The sequence below is a fragment of the Lactuca serriola genome, chromosome 8, assembly GCF_051521515.1.
Source record: "Lactuca serriola cultivar US96UC23 chromosome 8, Lser_US96UC23_V15, whole genome shotgun sequence".
Lineage (NCBI taxonomy): Eukaryota > Viridiplantae > Streptophyta > Magnoliopsida > Asterales > Asteraceae > Lactuca > Lactuca serriola.
The window spans coordinates 150,157,395-150,177,739 of NC_136415.1; the positions used below are offsets into that span (position 1 = coordinate 150,157,395).

A 20,345-nucleotide genomic window follows, 5' to 3' on the forward strand; every position below is an offset into this window, starting at 1 on the left:
AATGCTTCTAATTTGTTATTTTTTTCCCAACTTCTAAAGATCTATCAAAGTAAATTATCACAAAGTAACTATATGAAAGTTGTTCACTTTGTTTGCTTACATTTGATTCACTAATATGGATTGGGCCAAACCAAATCTAAACCCGGCCCAAAAGCTTGGTCCATAGAAGTCATAAAAAACCCGAACCGATATACCAATACAATATATAGAACTAATGATTTCAACCGATTCCAGACTGTTGGTTCTTCATTCAGTCTACTAAAAGACCGCACACAGTCAAAAACTGGCCCGAGTCATCAGTTACTATATTTTGAACCAATGGGCCGAACCAGACTTTTTGAGTCTGGTTCAAAGTCGGTCTAGAAATTTGAAATATAAATTTATGATATGATCGAGTTGTAATAATAATAAATGTATTTATATAGTTTTTGTTAAATAATAAAAACATAGTGTTTTTTTTAATGTTAAAATGACTTTACTGCATGGATGTGTCAATTCAAGGGCATGATAGTATAGTATCGTTGATGAATGGAGCTTGAAATTTGAAAACATTCTTAAGGTCTGGATGCATACAGTGGTGACAAACACAATCAAGTTTAGGAGTACTGTTCACCAGAGGTTGACTGAAAAGTTCTCGAAATGATCAAAAGATTTTCGTTTCGATGTTTATTTATTTCATTATAGATTTTATTTTCTTAAACAGTTTAAAAGATGGATATAAAGATGGAAAGTGTTTACTTTTTTTAATTTACTTGAAACGATTTAAAATTTAAGTAGAAATTATATTTGAAGAAAACTAATGTGAACTTGATCTCAAAATATGATGCACTTGGTACAAGCTTGATCTACAAATGAGGAGGCTTTGGGCTCTTTTGATAACTTCTGAACGAAACAATTTAGAGGCCACCTCATAATCAGTCAACATTCAGAACATTTAATATAGTTTGATTTTGATACAACATTTGCAAGGTTAAGGGACCCTACATTCTCTTAACCATTAAGAGGTTGAAAATCATTCAACACTAAATGAATGATAGTAACTTACATCTCAATTTTAGTCCTAAAAAGATTTTTATTGCAACTTCGATTTATTTTTTGAGGTTTTTGTATTTTTTTTAATCTCTGCAACCCGCTCCATCTCAAATGACTATAATTTTTTTTGACTAAAATTGCAAAAACAAGCTATACCTAGGAACTAAAAATAATCATTTTACTTTGAATACAGACAAAAAAACGTTACGATAACTCAAATAAATACCAAAATTGCAAAAATGAACTTTGATTTTTTCTGTGATCCACACGTTAACCCAAAAGTAGTCTTTTTGGCGTACTCCATAAAGAAGTATGGAATAGTTTCAGAATAATTGATATCACATTACCTATTTGTCCGTTCCAATTATTAAAAACATTATTAATACTGATTTGGGGTCACAATTTCCTTGTTTTGGCATTATTTACATAACATTTTTTTCTAAAACATTGTGTCATGTCAAACTTTAAACTTATTGTAGGAATGAATGACAGAACACCTTTCCACTTGAGTCTGTCTAAATACTTTAATACTTTTCTTCTTGCTACAAATTAAGATTCCAAATGTCATAATAACACTTGTATAGGAATCTCCATTCATTTTTCATGTTTTAAACCTTTTGTATATTTATATGTAGTTAAAATACCCATGAAGTTTTTGACATACATACAAATATTCAATAAAAATGGATTTATCAATGTATGCTATTTTATGCAAGAATATATTGGTACACGATAAGTATGTTGCTTTTTCTTGTATTATACTTTATTCCTACAGAAATTTTATAATTAAATTTAAAAATTGAAATACCTACATGAATCATAATTGTTTACGTTTACATTACAAGGAAAGAAAACGATTTTTTTGTGATGAACTCCACCATTCTTTAGCCATGAATGTGGTAGCTTTCACCTGCATACATAAAAGAACACAACAAATTATTATCTAAAGGCAAAAAGAAAGGAAATGATAAAAGACATGACACATAGAAAAGAACATTAAAAATTATTGTCTAAAGCCAAAAAGCACAAAAAGGAAATGATAAAAGACATGACCGTACACGACAAAAGCTTTAGGCCTACTTTCGATTATGAGGATGGCAGGACATTTATGTCTTTTGCACATATAAAAGATTAAGAGCAAGTCTATGTTCTATCTTTTTGGATAAGACAAAAATTACACTTTTTGTCTTATTAACCTTAGTATGGTTTATTATTTGGATAGAACTGAATTGTCCGATTGGACAATTTAGATCAGAGTATTTGGTTCGGATATTCGGATTTTTGGATTGGTTTTCAACAAAACTGAATTATTATTTTGGATTTCGGATTGGTTTTGGTTTATAAAATAAGAACCGAATAGTCCAAAAAAATCGTATAACAATTTATTATTTATTTATTTTTAATATATCTATAATTATTTGTTAATTTTATAATTTATTTTTTCAAATAAGTTCAAAAAGTTTCACCTAACAAAAAACATTAATATGCATTTTATTTCAAAGTTTTTAATCTATTAAATATTAAACTATAATATACCTTGTTAGTAGTTCTTCATAAATTTTAAATCACAACTAAATAGTTTGTTTTTGTTTCTTCTGTAAAAATTGGATAATAATATAATTATATGTCGTTTTAAAATGTACTGGTTTTTTAAACCGAATTATAAAAACGGATCTAACCGAATTGAAATTGGATCGGACCGGATTTGAATTTAGTTTTGACTATACAGATCGGATGCATCGGTTCGAACACCCCTAAACCTCAATCTCGGTGAGTCTATTTTAGGATAACAAAAAAATACACTTTTTGCTTCCCAAACACTTCTTTTTGGGAAGAACAAAAAGTACACTTTTTTGTGTTATTCCCGTCAATCATTTTTGAATAGGACAAAAAAGTATAGTTTTTGTTTTATTGACCTCACTTGTTCAACGCACTAGATCAATTTCTTGTTCTTATAACATATTAAATTCCATGTAAATTTCATAAACCTAAAAAGATTACCAAAGATCCTTGCATGAGCAAGATCCATCTACAAAGTGATGAAATCTATTCGAATCTCTCAACACAATTTTCCTACCAATAATTCTTGAAACAAACTTCATAAAAACATGACAATCACCACAAACCCTAATATTCTTCAAAATCCTAATTGGTTGCTTTCCTTCACCTTTCCTTATCAACCCATAAACAAGAGCCAATTTTTCACTATGGTAACATATAGATTCAAACTTTTCATCATCCCCAACATCATGCAACACCAAATCTTTATTTGGACTAAATCCAGATTCCACTAATCTTCTTATCATCTCATTTAATCTCAGATAAATAAGTTTTGATTCAGGATGTGTTCGATCTTCTGACACAAATTTATAAACTTTTCCTTCAATTTCAATCCAACTAAATGCTGCAAACTTTTTAACATTCTTGTTGTTCATAAGTTTCCTCATGGATGCCACATCTTTCCATCTACCATTAACAGCGTATAAATTCGAAAGAGTGATATAAGGTTCAGCATTCAACGGGTCCACCTCAGATAAGTGTCTAGCTGCCAGCTCAGCATGTTCTATGTCACCTTTGAGTTTACAAACAGACAAAAGAGTTGACCAAATAAGACTATTCGGTTTTAAAGGCATACACTTTATCATTTCAATAGCTTTTTCTATACGATTTGATCGACCATAAAGATTTATCATACCCGCGTAATGATCCAAATTCGGTAAAATCCCATATTTTTCTTTCATTAAAAGAAAATATTTTTCTCCCTTTTCAGTAAGACCTTCATGGATACAAGCAGAAAGAACACCAATAAAAGTAATTCCATCTGGCTTTATGTTATCTTTCAACATTTCTTCATAAAGTATTAGTGAATCAAGATCTTTACCATTTTGTGCATACCCTAAAATCATTGAATTCCAAGAAACGATTGTTTTGGTATTTATAGTATTGAAAATCTCCCGAGCTTGACTTGGTTGACCACATTTTGAATACATATCAACAAGGGCACTTGACACAAGTGTGTCCTTTTCAACTCCCATGTGTATTGCTTTTGTGTGAATTGTTTGACCATAAAATAAAGAAGCTAATTTAGCACATGAACTCACTACACTTGAAATTGTAAACTTGTCTGGTTTGATGTTATTGATTAACATCTTGCTAAATAACATCAAGGCATCTTCTTCTTTCCCATTTTGGACATAACCTGAGATCATTGTTGTCCAAGAAATGACATCTTTGTCCTCAACCTCTGTAAAAAGTTTATGTGCTTCATCTATTTTCCCAGTTTGAAAGAAAGCACCAAGAACATTTGAAACTGTAACCATGTCTGGTTTTATACTAGACAACTTCATTTCATGAAACAGTTCTAGGCATTCTTCTGGTAACCCGTTTTTCATGCATCCAGAAATCATTGAATTCCATGAAACAACATTCTTGTTAGACATAAGGTTAAACAAACAACGAGCAGCATTAATCTCACCACATTTAGCATAGAAATCAGTCAAAGAATTGCAGATGAAACCATTGGAGAGTAAGCCACAAGCTATGATCTTTCCATGAACTTGCTTCCCATGCCTTAAATCCAAGACCCGTGAACATGCATTTAACACGCTCACATAAGTATGCCCAGTTGCCTGAAATCCTTCTTTTTGCATTTTAACAAACACCTTCAAGGCGTCTCTTGCAAGACCTCTTGAAGCCAAGCCCGCAATCACGGTGTTGTATGAAACAAAATCCCGACTTGGCATGTCAATGAATAGTCGCTGTAACTCATCGACAGACCCTGTTTTAGAGTAAGCTTTTAACATAGCGTTGTAAGTGAAGATATCTCGTTGGGGCAATTTATCGAACAGGTTCTGTGCATCCAAAAGTTTGCCAGATTTAGCGTACACGTCAAGAAGACGATTGTGGATAAAAGTGGTGTTGGGTTCGTAGAGATTTTCGTCCATGTGAGATTGTAAGCGCTTGGCTTGATGGGCATCACTGAATCGAACGCAATCAAGGACAAGACGAGTGTATGCTTCAGGGTTGACATAATTGTATCTGTAAAGAGAATCAACTGCTTCCTTGAGCTTGTACTTTGGGTGCATTTAGACCTGTTTTATGCCTCTAATCCAATTTCGCAGCTTTCTTTTGGGTCCATTACGATTTACAACGATTTCATTTTAGCAACTAGTACAAAGAAAAGAAAGAAGATCTTACGGCCTGGCTACTCTTTCTATAATGATCTGAAAATATTTATTGTTGGTGGAAATTAATTTATAATTTTATGGATGTTTTAAGGGCAAATTGTAACTATATTACCATGAAATTTCGATATAATGACCGCCAAGTTATTTTTTCGGTGTATATTTACAATTTTGTTGCAATATCAACCAAAAGAAGGGTTTTCTCTTTTCTTTCGGTAATATTTTTTTCGAATTGCAATAAAGTCACTAAGTTTAACAAAACTTTGATTTTGATATCAAATTTCAAACCGAGAATTATAAATAAAAAAAAAATTCAAATTACAAGAAGTAACTATATTATCACAAAATTTTCATTTTGACATTGAGTTTTTTCTTTTTTAATTATGTCACTAAATTTACAATTTTAGTGCAATCTCAACCAATTGACCGATTCATGAAATGTTATATTGTGGTTTAGAAGCTTGATTTAGAAGCTCGATTTATACAACACATAAATAAAGGTCGGTCAAATGGTTCAAACTCACTTACAAGTCAGCGAAAAGGAAATGGTCACCATTTCATGAGATGCTATTGTGGTTTAGCAGTTTGATTTGTACAACAAGTAAATGAAGACCCCTATAAGGTCGCTCTAAGACCCCCTACAAGTTTGATTTGTACAACAAATAAATGAATACCCTTAAAGGTCGATTGATTTGTACAACAAATAAATGAATACCCTTATAAATAAAGATAACGACGTGGTAATAGACTAGTGATCAAATGTGTTGTAACAGCCAAGATTTTGAAAGCCAAGAAAGTAAAAGAAACCCTAAATTTAGGAGGGACTCGCGTGAGTCCAAGGAGGAACTCGGCGAGTCCGAGCGGGATCCGAGTCGAGGATTAAGTGACCAACTCGGCGAGTCGGCCAAGGCGACTCGGCGAGTAGGGTCTGTGCGAGGAAAACCCTAAATCCGGGGCTTGGAGCCTATTTAAACGTCTCATTCTTCTTCCTAGGGCTCCTTTACTGCCTCTCCAACCCAGAATACGAACCTTAAGCCGCCATTGTTGCTTATTCAAGCTCTTTGCCATTTTGTGGGTGATTTGAAGGAAGAAGGAGGGAAGGAATCTTTGAGGCTTCAAGGAACTGCAGCAAATCCAAAGTTGAAGGACCTTTCAGAGCACTTGAAGGTAATAAGTCGCTTCCTTCATCCAGATCTGCTTTGGTTATGAGTTTTGGGGCTTTTAAGCCATGTCTAAGTTTAATCTCGAGCTTGAGGTCCAGATCTGAGGTTGCTACCTCAGATCCATGTTTGTTTTGGTTTAGAATCCCGTAAAGTATCAGCCATTGAGTGGATTTTTGGAGCCTTTGGTCTCAAACCCTAGTTCATGGTGTATTTTGCTTAGATCTCCATCTTCACACGTAAAGTTTGCAACTTTATGTGGGGGATAGGCTTGGGAAGAGTAGATCTACGGTTTGGAGTCCCTGCATGACTCGAAAGTCCCCTGCATGTTGTGGAACCGAATGGACTCGGCGAGTCCTTCGAGTGGACTCGACGAGTGGCTTGAAGGTGAGGAGGAACTCGACGAGTGTGATGAACAACTCGTCGAGTCGGATGAAGATGGGCATGAACTCGGCGAGTTGGATGAACAACTCGGCGAGTTGGATGAAGATTGCTTTGTGCTCGGCGAGTCTGTTCTTAGACTCGGCGAGTCAGGTCGCGTAGTCCCAAACCCTTCGAGTTAAGACTCGAGTCAGCGAGTCGAGCAAGGACTCAGTGAGTTGGTCAGGACAGGATTCAGGAATCTGTAGACTCGGCGAGTCAGGGGCTGACTCGGCGAGTCAAGTCGCGATTGGAAGGACTTGAGCATAAGAACTCGGCGAGTCAGTGAGTGGACTCGGCGAGTAGGGTTGACCTGGAAGGTTGACTTTGACCAGGACTTTGACTTTGGCAAGGGTTGACTTGGTTGACCTTTTGAAGGTCAGTTAGACTAAGTAATGTGTTGATATTGATAGCTCGGGGAGCTAGTGGAGCAGCAGTTCGAAGTCAGTGGTCTCGCAATGATGATTCGAGTTACGTAAAATGAACAGTGACATCAATGTACTTTGAAATACCATGATGTGGAGGAAAGTAGATTACCTTTAATTTTTAGAGACAGGTCGGGAAATGTCACAAGAGAGAGGTGTCATGGAAGACATGTCACGATGTGGCGTGAAGTGTACCATGACGTGACGACTGGAACAGGTTAAAAAATAAATGATCTGTAATTGTATCATTTCGACAAAACACTCCTAAAAACACACACCAAGATACGATTTAACCTAGTTAAGTCCTAGGAGTCCAATTTTTTTATGAGAGTTACATATTAAAGCTTCAATTTGGTGGATTGAGGTATTAATTACTACTTCTAACACTTCAATTTCTTATAATGTATAATGTTTAATTCTTGTCTGAGTATTTCTTCACAAATGGCATCTAAATGTCAATCTAGTGGTTCAAATTCACTTAAAAGTTAGTGAAAAGGGTGTACTCACCCTTTTAGTAGATGTTATTCCGATTTAGAAGCTCTATTTGTACAAGAAGTAAATGAAGACCCATATAATGTCGATTCAAGAGATGCTTAGTGAGTTTGAACCACTAAATCGACCTTGTAGGGGTCATCATTTATGTAAAATCTATTACAGGTGTGAATCAATTTTCATATATTAACTTTAATTTGGGTGGCCACGGCGTGGTGAAGCATCACCACGACATGGCAGAATATTTTGGACCGCAGAATTAAATGAACCGCCACGACATGGCCATAGATGTCACGGTGTGACAGGTGTTTTTAGTGAAAAAAAACCCCTAATTTTTGGGCTTTGGACCCTATATAAAGAACATTAAGGCTAGGGTTTCATGACCATTTAGCCTGTATCACTCTCTCAAACCCGGAAACCCTATCCCTAGCCTCTATTGCAATTGTGAACTCATTCTTGGTGCTTTTTGGTGATCTTTGAAGAAGAAGGAAGCCCTTTGTGTGATAGTTTACTTGGCAAGCATCATCTACTTCAGCTAGCACATCTCCTGGACCTTAGTGAGTGTCTAAGATCCAACCTTTTCCTTGCTAAGTTGTTAGATCTCTTGATTTTGTCCCTTTTCTTCATGTCTTGATGGATTTGAGTGGTGAGATCTCATAAAGTTTGCAACTTTATGAATCTTTTGGTCACTTAGAGTATTTGGTGCCTTGAATCTAATTTATAAGTGAGCTTTGGTTTCATGCATGGAATCTTGGTCATAAACCATTAGTTTTCACCTAATAAGAGTTCAAGACATGCATTGGACATGCATGTCTGAAAAGCATGGATTTTTATGATACTTTTGGTACTAGAAACCCTTCTGGAATCGTGGGTCATGAGATATTCATGATTTAGTGCTTAATGATTAAGTCATGATGTGTTCCCTTCCCCTTGGACCTAGGGTGAGATCTCTACCTCTTGGAAGGTCTTAAGTGATAAAGTTGGAAACTTTATCCATTTAAACAATGGAATGGACTAGATATGAGCTTTAGAGCTCTTAGAATCAAAGAAAATGGCTTAACCAATTAAGTTGTTTGGAACCTAGTGCCCACGTCATAGCCTTAGGTCGCCATGACGTGGCGACTAGGCTAGAGTCGCCTGTTTTGTCGCTTTGCTTCCACAATGTGGCCAGGGATGGCCACAGCGTGGCAACCAGTTGGAGTTGAATTTCACTTTGACTTTTAACCGTTGACCATTGACTTTAACCAAGTTTGACTTTAGGTCATTTGGAATATTTGAACAGTAGATTTAGGCTTGGTCCCTATGTGTTGTACATGTGACCCGTAGAGCCGTTAGTTGGAGCAGTTTTTAATTCAACTATCTTCCTGACATTGAGGTGAGTTTTCCTCACTGTACTTATAGGTTGAAGGCACCAAGGTTGGCCCACTGGATTATATATCATAGTAAATTGGATTGATGTTATGTTGGTTATATGTTAAATTTGTATATATGTATGTTTATTGGGTATATATTAGACTGGTAGATATGTGTAACACCCGATGTCAGATATTTTCATTCCACCCCTTAATATTTTAAAATTTTGCAAATAAGGCCTTTATGTTGGGCGTACAAGGTTTGTATGTCATACGTAGGTCAGCACATGAGGCATGTCAAAGGTAGAGTATGTTGGGCGTACACATGATTACACCAGCGTACTTGTGCAGCCCTTTAACCCTAAAAATTAGTGTTGTGTCCCCTATTTAAATATCTTAATTCCCTTTGGACCTTCTTATGACCAACCTCCATTCCTCTAAACCCTAAAATCGAAACCATGACCTTTAAGAGTGAGATTTGAAGCTTTTGGAGTGATTTTGAGTGTTCTTGGTAGAGAAGGAAGATCATACAAGAAGTGGTGGTACATTCAAGCTCTTGGATCCAGAGTCTACATCTCTTTGTTCATCTTTTGAATGTATAAATTTCATACCTTGGAGCTTGTTTTTCTAGATCTTGTTTAAACTTAGATTTATGTTCATTTTGTCCTAAAACCTTGATCTTTGTGAGTATGGAATACTCCACAACATATAAGATGTACTTTCAGACGTTTCATGGTGCATAATGTCATAAAAATGCAAGCTTGATCCTTTCCTTTCCCCCATGCATGAGTTATGGAGTTTTTGGTGATGTTGGAAGTTAGGGTTTTGGGATTTAACTCTCTTTAGCCATGCAAAGGCATAAAGTTAGAGACTTAATGGATTATGATACCTTTTAGAGTCAGATATGAGGATTAGGTAAAGTGTCTTAACGATTAAGACCTACAAAATTAAGTTTTGAGATGAGCCACGTACGTCGAGCGTTATTTTGGCTATGCCCAGTGTAGCCAGTTGAGAAGCCGTTCCCTTCCTGCCTTGCACTCTACGCCCAACATAGAGTTGAGTACACTGCGCGTAATGATCAAAGTGTTGACCTTTGACTTTGGTTGACTTTTTGACCAATTATGCCTTAGGTGGATTTGAGAGGGTTTTTGGGCTTGGAAGGGGTGAAATGGTCTTTTTCTCTAAACATGGATTAGAATTGGATTGGGACTAGTGAAGTATGGAAAATTACCTTAATCATTAATTAGGGTTAATTGGTGTAATTAATAGACAGAGTCTAGTTCCGGCAGTTCGGGTGTGAGTGTATCAGTCATCTACGCAAGATAAGTGTCTTCACTATACTTACCTATGAGGTAGAGCATATATGCGTAGACCAGTTGGGTCTATTAGTTTTTATTGTGGTATGTTTGTTATTGTGTATACTGAGACTTCATGTAGCCTCCAAGATTGTTGATAATTTACAAGGTGTGTTGTTTGCCCATTGAGACTTCGGGTAGTCTCCAGGGTTGCTGATAACCCATGACTGTTTATTTGTGTTGTATTGTATATGATACTTTGGGGAAGTCGCTAAGCTTCGTGCTTACATTCGTTAATTAAATGTTTTTTCAGGTACTTCTTATGATCGCGGGAAGTCGAAGGCTTGATTGTACATATTCGCCTGCAGATCTATTTCTGGATATTTTGGGACACTCTAATATTTTGATGAGGATTTGTATTTGACACTTGTGATTTTCTTGGGATGGTTTTTATCAACAATGTTTCATGTGAATTTTAAAATGAAAATTTTTGTTTGAAAATTTGGATGTTAGAAATGATGGGTTTTATACAAACAATCCTATGTGTGCATGCAACCCTAGATTTGGATCTATGGTTTCTCTATTAGATACACAACTTTATGAACACAAGAAGAACCCTAGCATAAATCTAGGTATTTTGAAATTTATATAATAGAAGGGATTACATACCTCTTGTTGTTATATTGTAATAACAACACAAATCTTCAATCTCTTGTCTTGGAAAGCAAGTACCACAAGTGTAGTACCTCTAATGGCTCACAAACACCACAAGCAAATGGAGAGGAAAGAGAGAGAAAGAGGGGAGAGGCTGGAAATCGGCTCTAGGTCTTCTAGGGATCAAGTGGCCGATTTCCCTTAGCCAAGGGGTTTTTATATAGGGTAGAGATTAGGGTTTCAGTCTTTATCCTTATCTAGTTGCTTGCCCACCAAGCAATCCATAAGATAAGTCTAAAACCCTTATCCTTGGACGAATTCTCTGGTCTTATCCCCTTGAATTCGTCCACCCCTTCCTTGGGGCAACCAATACCCTAATTTGTAACTATCACATAATTGCAATTCAACCCCTCTAGTTTAATTAATTACATTTGATCACAAAATTAATTCTTAATTAATTATTGACCAATATTAATTAAACAAATATGATTTCTCATTTAATATATTATTCTTATAATATATTAATAAATCATAATAACCTCTTTCTCTATCATTTCTCCAATCAAGTTGCTTTGGTGAAGGCAACCCAAAAGGACCATGCACAACCGGGTCAAGTACTTACCAAATATGGTTACGGGCTTAGACACTAATCCAACAGTCTCCCACTTGGATAAGTCTAGTAACCACAAATGTAAGTATAACTCGATTAGCAATCGTATCTCTCAAAGACGCTGTCAAACTTTGATCTTATCAGTAACCTGTCTTTTAGATAAGGGATCGTACAATCCTCTGTTTTAGATATCGTGCGGACAATCTTATGGAACATAGTCATACTTATTGTCCAGCAGCTTGTTTCTCGATCTCAGATTCATTTGACATAGAACTTAATTGAACACATCAATTCAGTCCTGACCGGGCCCGACAAATAAGTCAAATCAAATCATCGAGGGGCCCTGATATCGCTTTTACCTTCTTAGGATAAAAGAAACAGATAAACTTCGACTTATATGCATTTACTACTCACTAATCAAATTATACACAACAATGCGTTTTATGACATCAATTTATTGATGCGGTTTCGCATTATCAATGCACAATCAATTAGCAAATAATAAACCATATATCTCGGTTTTAAGACCGTATGATATTATTGTCCTATGATCACTCGTGATAAATTCCATGAAGTGATTCCAGCAAGAGCGGGTTTATTCCAATGCTCAAAACTAATTCATAAGCACTCATGAACGTTGTAACATACATTTGTTATGTCTAATACCTTTCAGACAATCTACACACCAATTCATGACAGTCTTCATTCATACCTACTTCCAACATATGAATGACTGTGGACCATTTGAATAATTTGATTATTCTTAATTAACTTAATTATTCAGGAAGTCAAAACATACAAAGCAAAATAATAGTCAACCAATCAACATAAGACAACAACTGTACTAATAAATAACACTCCTTTATTTAATCATCAAATGTCAATTACAATTATCTATTACACATTTCTAAACTATCTAATCCAAACTAACATCGTCCTTCAGCCCAATGCTCCTAGTGTGCAGCAAATGCTTAACCCTACTTAGTCCCTTCGTAAGCGGATCTGCTGGGTTATCCTCTGATGATATCCCCTTAACTACGAGGAGTCCTTCTTCTACCCGATGTCTAATAAAGTGATATTTTCTGTCGATATGTCGAGATCTACCATGATCCCTCGGTTAACTGGTCAAAGCAACCACTCCTTTTTTATCATAGAAAATTTCCATAGGCTCCTTTATGGCAAGTGCAACTCCAAGGTCTCCAATGAAGTTCTTCAACCATATTGCCTCCTTTGACGCTTCGCTCGCTGTAATGTACTCTGATTCGCACGTTGAATCAGCTACGGTTTCTTGCTTGGAACTTTTCCAAGTCACTGCTCCTCCATTAAGGGTAAAGACCCAGCCCGACTGTGAACGGTAGTTGTCCCTGTCGGTCTGGAAACTGGTGTCACTATACCCTCGCACCTTTAAGTCATCACTCCCTCCGAGAACTAGAAACCATTCCTTGGTCCTCCGAAGGTACTTAAGGATATTCTTGACTGCGGTCCAATGTGCTCTGCCAGGGTTCCCTTGATAGCTACTGACCATGCTCAAAGCGAAGTCCACATCAGGGCGAGTACAAGTCATAGTATACATGATTGAGCCAACTACAAAAGCATAAGGTACTCGGCTCATCTCTGCTATCTCGGCTTCGGTACTCGGACTTTGAGTCTTACTCAACTTGGCATTACTTTGGATTCGTAATTCTCCCTTCTTCGAGTTTTCCATACTAAAACGTTTTAGTACCTTGTCCAAGTAAGTATTCTGACTAAGTCCTATTAGTCTCTTACTTCGGTCTCTCACTATCCTTATTCCCACAATATAGGAAGCCTCTTCGAGGTCCTTCATAGCGAAGCACTTCCCGAGCCAGGACTTAACTTCCTGCAGTGTCGGGATGTCGTTTCCTATGATTAATATGTCATCGACATATAATACGAGAAAACTAAATATACTCCCATTGGCTTTGACATACACACATGATTCATCTTCGCTTCGTACAAATCAAACTCTTTGACTTTCTCATCAAAGCAAAGATTCCATCTGGGAGATGCTTGTTTAAGTCCATAAATGGACTTTTCAAGCTTGCACACTCTATTGGGATGCTTCGCATTGACAAAACCCTCTAGCTGAGGCATGTGAACATCCTCAACCAACTTCCCATTAACGAAAGTGGTTTTGACATCCATTTTCCATATTTCATAATCATGAAATGCAACAATGGCTAGCATCACCCTAATAGAATTAATTTTAGCAACTGGTGAGAAGGTCTCATCATAGTCAACTCTGGGAGTTTGAGTAAAGCCCTTCGCAACCAATCACGCCTTATACGCGTGCACATTCCCATCCATGTCCGTCTTCTTCTTGAAGATCCACTTGCACCCAACCGTCTTACGTCCGGGCACATTATCAACCAAATTCCAAACTTGGTTGTCATACATGGACTGAATCTCATTGTCCATCGCCTCTTTCCATTTCGCAGACTCCGGGCCTGCCATGGCTTCCTTATAGCTGTTAGGTTCATCTAGATTTACTAGTGTACTATCACTAATATATGTGTCCCCTTCGGTAGTAATATGAAAACCATACAACTGGGGTTGAACTCTAACTCTTCCGGAACGTCTAAGAGGTAAGGATTCGTCAATCGGTTCAAATGGAGTTTCCTCCTCGGGTTGAGCGCCAGCGTTAGAGGTTCCTTCATCGCTCGACTCTTGAATCTCTTCAAGATCGATTTGCATCCCACTGTCTCCTTGTCTTATGATTTCTCGCTCTCGGAAAACCCCTCTCCACGCAACGAAGACAACATTGTCACTCGGTCTATAAAAGAGATATCCAAAGGATTTCTACGGGTAGCCGATGAAAATACATCGCTCACTACGAGGTTCGAGCTTGTCGTGAGTCTCTCATCTTACGAAAGCCTCACAACCCCAAATCTTGATATGTGCCAACGAGGGAGCTTTCCCTGTCCACATCTCGTGGGGTGTTTTGGTAACCTTCTTTGTAGGGACTAAGTTAAGGATATGGGCGGCAATCTTTAAGGCATACCCCCAGAATGAGATAGGTAGTGAAGCACGACTCATCATGGAACGAACCATGTCCAACAAGGTTCGATTATGCCTCTCAGCCACACCATTCAACTGCGGTGTCCTAGGCGGCATCAATTACGAAACTATTCCGCATTCCTTGAGATAGTCGTGAAATTCAAGACTTAGGTACTCTCCTCCTCGATCGGATCGAAGAATCTTGATTTTATTGCCCAATTGATTCTCCACTTCTTGTTTAAACTCTTTGAACTTTTCAAAGGTTTCTGACTTGTGCTTGATTAAGTACATATACCCATATCTACTATAATCATCGGTGAAAGTCACATAGAAGCGGTCCGTGTCCCTTGTGGTGGATCTAAAGGGCCCACACACATCGGTGTGTATGAGATCCAATAATCCCTCACCCCTTTCACAAGTGCCAGTGAAGGGTGACTTGGTCATCTTTCCAAGTAAACAAGACTCGCACACGTCATCGTCCCTAAGGTCGAATGACTCCAACACTCCATCCTTTTGGAGTTGGGCTATGCGTTTCTTGTTAACATGTCCAAGACGACAATGCCACAAGCATGCTCTATCCAAACTATTGGAAGAATCCACACACAATACATCATATCCTAAGTTGTCTACAACCATAACAGTTTCATAAATTCCATTACAAGGCAATGCTTCGAAATATAAAACGCCATTTAGATAAGCATAAATTGAACCTTTCTCATTATTAAACAAATATCTAAATCCTTGTCTAAACAAACCATGAAATGAAATGATGTTTCTTGCCATGTCTGGAGAATAGCAACAATTATTTAAATCTAAACCTAATCCATTACTAAGCGCTAAAGAATACACTCCAATCTTGGTGACAGGCGACGATCTTCTGTTCCCCATGACTAGATTTATTCTTCCACGCTCCACATCTCTATCTCTTCTTAGTCCCTGCAAATCAGAACATATGTGAAAACCATATCCTATATCAAGAACCCAAGAAATAGTATGTGATGAATCATTAGATTTAATTGTGTAAATACCTGCGAAAGATGGCTTGATCTTCCCATCCTTGATGGCTTGCAGATATTCCAGGCAACTTCTCTTCCAGTGTCCTATTTTGTGGCAGTGGTGACACTCTGCCTCCTTAGGGTTTGAGTTGGGCTTAGCAGGACCAACTTTGGTTCCACTAGAAGAGGTACCATCTTGGGGATTTCCCTTGTGGTGGCTCCTTGAAGGAGCCTTCCTCTTCTTACCCTTCCCTTGCCCGATGGCCAAAACAGGAGTAGCGGGTGGAGTGGGAGTTGATGCAACAGACTTGTCCTTGAGGTTGCTCTCAGCAGTCCTTAGGATCCCTTGGAGTTTGCTTAGGGTGACTTCTTCTTTGTTCATGTGGTAGGTCATCCTAAATTGGTTGTAGCACGAGGGCAAGGAGTGGAGAATAATGTCGATGGCTAAATCTTCCCCAAAGTTAATATTTAACTTGCGAAGACGATTAACATACCTTTTCATCTTTTGCAAATGCAAGGTTAGGGACTCTCCACTCCCCATCTTAGCAGTGATCATGTTGGTGATGATCTCGTAGCGCTCTTGCCTTGCGCTTTGGTGGTATCTCTCCAGCAAATCTTGGTGCATTTCATAGGGATACATGTCCTCATAGGACTTTTGGAGTTCAAGATTCATAGTGGCCAGCATAATGCAATGGACTTTCGTTGCATCATGCTCATGGGCCTCAAAGACGGCCATTTCTTCGGGAGTAGCGATTTCCGGATTGATCTTTTCAAGCTTCTCGTCGAGGACATATTCTTTGTCCTCGTAGCGAGCAATCATGCGATTGTATCTTATCCATTCGTTGAAATTCGATCCGTCGAATGTCACCTTTTGACATAGGCTCATTAGCAAGAATGAACCAACAACAGCGTTGTTGGCGTTTACGTTAGACATCTGCAAATAGAAAGGAACAAAGTTTGATTAGAATTGAATCCCTAATTAAACACCCAAAATGAGAAATTAGGGCTAGGATCCAACAACATTATTTACATATTAGAAAAGGGATGTCGTAATCCAACATGTAAACAATTTGGAGGTAAGTGAATGACGATTCACTAATTCTTCATCATGAAAACATAAAGGCTTAGGTTTTAAATGTTTTGAGAATTCCTAGATTTCATTTTGAGATTCATTGAACTTTTCAATGACATGTTTAAATCTTGATATGCCCCTCTCGTTTGTGACTGGGAAGCCGAGGATCACAAAGCGGGTGTGAATAACCATGCAAATGTACATGGTGCCCTCATTGTTACAGTCACCTATTCGATGTGCCGGTTAACCACACACGCTCCATCGAACTATGACAAACAATGAGTCACCCTTTTCCACCTTTGCTTAGAACCAATTAATGTGCGGGTTAACCACACACGTCCCACTAACTTCTTAGCAAGGGTGCAAAGTGTAATTTCATGGGATTGCATCAATTCACTTTTGCCTAAAGTAACTAGAATTAGGAATTTTGAAAAAGCGTTTAGCTACTTTATATAGTTTCATTATACTTATTAATGAAGAGAGGATTTCCCTATCTTACCCGTTCAGCTAACGACCCTCCACTAATCAAGGAAGCGGTGGGTAAGAGTGAATACCCATTAAACGACCATTTTATAGGCCATAACCTTATACCCCCTTTATAGATCGGCTTCGTGAATGAGGCCTACTAACGGTAAGACTAACATTTTAGTTTTATATATATATATATATATATATATATATATATATATTGTAATAATATAATAGTATAGGGTGTATTTTAAACATTTTTAAAATACTAGGGTTTTAATTTCAGTTCAAAATTTTCGAAATTTATAACCTTTAAATTAAAATTTTAAATATTAAAACTTTTGATTTAATAATTATCTAAATTAAACAAATAATTTGAATTACTAAATCATAAAGGATTATCTTAAATTAAACAATTAATTTTATCCCAATCGATTAAATCCCTATAGATTTCAAAAATCATGGGATGGGATAATTCAAAATCTTTAATTACCATATTTAACCATTAAAGGATAATTACAAGATATGAGATTATTCAAATCCCTAAAATTTAGGATCTTATCTTGGGGAGGATGCAAATCTCGAAAATCCTAGGGTTTGCAAACCCTAGAATTCGAAATCTTGGGTAAAAAGGAAAGGGTTTGAAAATCCTTATCAAAAAATTCAAAAACTAGGGTTCAAGAACCCTAATTTCGAAATCCTTGCCTCCCAGGGTTTATTGGACATAAACCCTAAAGTGTCAAATTCATACAATTGTATAATTCTAATTGAAAACAATTTAACCATAGGCTATGATACCACTGATGGGTTTTATACAAACAATCCTATGTGTGCATGAAACCCTAGATTTGGATCTATGTTTTCTCTATTAGATACACAACTTTATGAACACAAGAAGAACCCTAGCATGCATCTAGGTATTTCGAAATTTATATACTAGAAAGGATTACATACCTCTTGTTGTTATGTTGTAATAACATCACAAATCTTCAATCTCTTGTCTTAGAAAGCAAGTACCACAAGTGTAGTACCTCTAACGGCTCACAAACACCACAAGCAAATGGAGAGGCAAGAGAGAGAGAGAGAGAGAGAGAGATAGGGGAGAGGCTGGAAATCGGCTCTAGGTCTTCTAGGGATCAAGTGGCCGATTTCCTTTAGCTAAGGGGTCTTTATATAGTGTAGAGATTAGGGTTTCAGTCTTTATCCTTATCTAATTGCTTGCCCACCAAGCAATCCATAAGATAAGTCCAGAACCCTTATCCTTGGATGAATTATAGGGCCTTATCCCCTTGAATTCGTCCACCCCTTCCTTGGGGCAACCAATGCCCTAATTTGCAACTATCACATAATTACAATTCAGCTCCTCTAGTTTAATTAATTACATTCGATCACAAAATTAATTCTTAATTAATTATTGACCAATATTAATTAAACAAATATGATTTCTCCTTTAATATATTATTATTATAATATATTAATAAATCATAATAGCCTCTTTCTCTATCATTTCTCCAATCAAGTTGCTTTGGTGAAGACAACCCAAAAGGACCATGCACAACCGGGTCAAGTACTTACCAAATATGGTTATGGGCTTAGACACTAATCCAACAAGAAATTGGTATCAGGCCCCTGGTTTGAAGGATTTGGATGAACACTTGTGGGATTCCAAACTCAAACTAAGGATCTGAGAGTGTATAAAAACTTTTCAAAAAAGAAACAAAGAATTTCAAAGGATAAAATTGGATGAAGCAGTGTGTACTATCAGCCAGAGCTCGAGCGGTGATTTTCACAAAATATCTCTACTCATTTTATGTGTTGTGTTGAGTTGTTATCTTATGAGTTAATAGAACTACATGCTAGTTTATATGCTAAGGATCCCTCAGGAAGTGTGTGTTGGGGTTGCCTGATTTATGATGCCTTTAGCAGTATGTGGTTGTGGACGGTATGTGGTAGGCTGGGGAACTCACTAAGCTTCGTGCTTATAATTTTCAATTTTGCTTTTAGGTACTTCCGGTAGCAAAGGGAAGAGCTCGAGGTGATCGCATGGCACACACCATAATTAGTCAGCCTAGGATGTTTTACTCTGATATTAAGAATATGTTTGATTTAACACTCTGATTTTATGTTGTGAAATATGTTATGGATTGATGAATGTGGTTTAAGTAACGTTTTATAAAAGAAATTTTTAGTCATGATTTTTGGGTCGTTACACCATTACTCCACAAAAGTGGTGAACCTACTGTTGTTTTCGGTCTCCTCTCAGGTGTATATGCCCACACCCTTCTTTTTACCGTTGACACATCCTCTTGTTACCGCTCATAACTTTCCTCGCTCATTTCCCTCTCTTATTGCTTTACAAAAATCACTATACACATCATTTTCTTGTCACCTCTTTCTTGAATCATACATCACCAATAACCAACTATGTTTACGAGATCAATTTTCTTGTTGGAATTTAAGTTTAATTGGTCGGGGCTTTGAATTTGAGATTTAATCAATTTTTAGGTTTGAATATGAGTAAGAATAATGAGCACGTGCATAAATCTTTCATCTTTTGGCATGAATTTTGGTCGTGATTCCATTTAAGATCAAACTCTAACTTCACATTGAAATTCCACCCTAACTTCTATTTGGGATCGTTCATATTCGAATCGGTATACAAATTACTATGCAATTTTGAAGAATTCACTGTATAATTATGTATCCATGTATGTATAATGTTTTCACAAAACCCTTAACTTGTATCCATAATTTTTATAAATTGGTATTCAAAAGTAGCAAGATATCTATATATATAATATGCTATACATCATTAAGAACACATCCATATGGAGTTGACATTAACAAGATTGAAAATTGTCCCTTAATATGTCGTATATTTTACTTATTAATGCCCACCGGATCAATAAAATTTCATTTTATACACAAATACAAATATAGGTATGCAATCAAATAACTTCTTTTAGTTTTTATCCAATAATTACTCCATTATTCACCTACAAAAATCAGTAAAACTTGGATTAAATGGTAGGTTTTTTAGGGTAACATGCCACTGTTCAAATGTTGATGAATTCATAATTCTGTGAGAAGAAACCGATATAAATAATGGGCATCCAAGAAAACAAAATTCCACCAAGACTAAAATACCAAATTATCATGCTTACAAATTAC

At 36.7% G+C, this 20,345-nt stretch overlaps 1 pseudogene; it reads right to left on the reverse strand.

Annotated features, from left to right (window-relative positions):
• Positions 1–2,953: 2,953 nt before the first annotated feature.
• LOC145070776 (pentatricopeptide repeat-containing protein At2g22070 pseudogene) lies at positions 2,954–5,289 on the reverse strand (annotated as a pseudogene).
• Between the last annotated feature and the right edge of the window lie 15,056 nt (positions 5,290–20,345).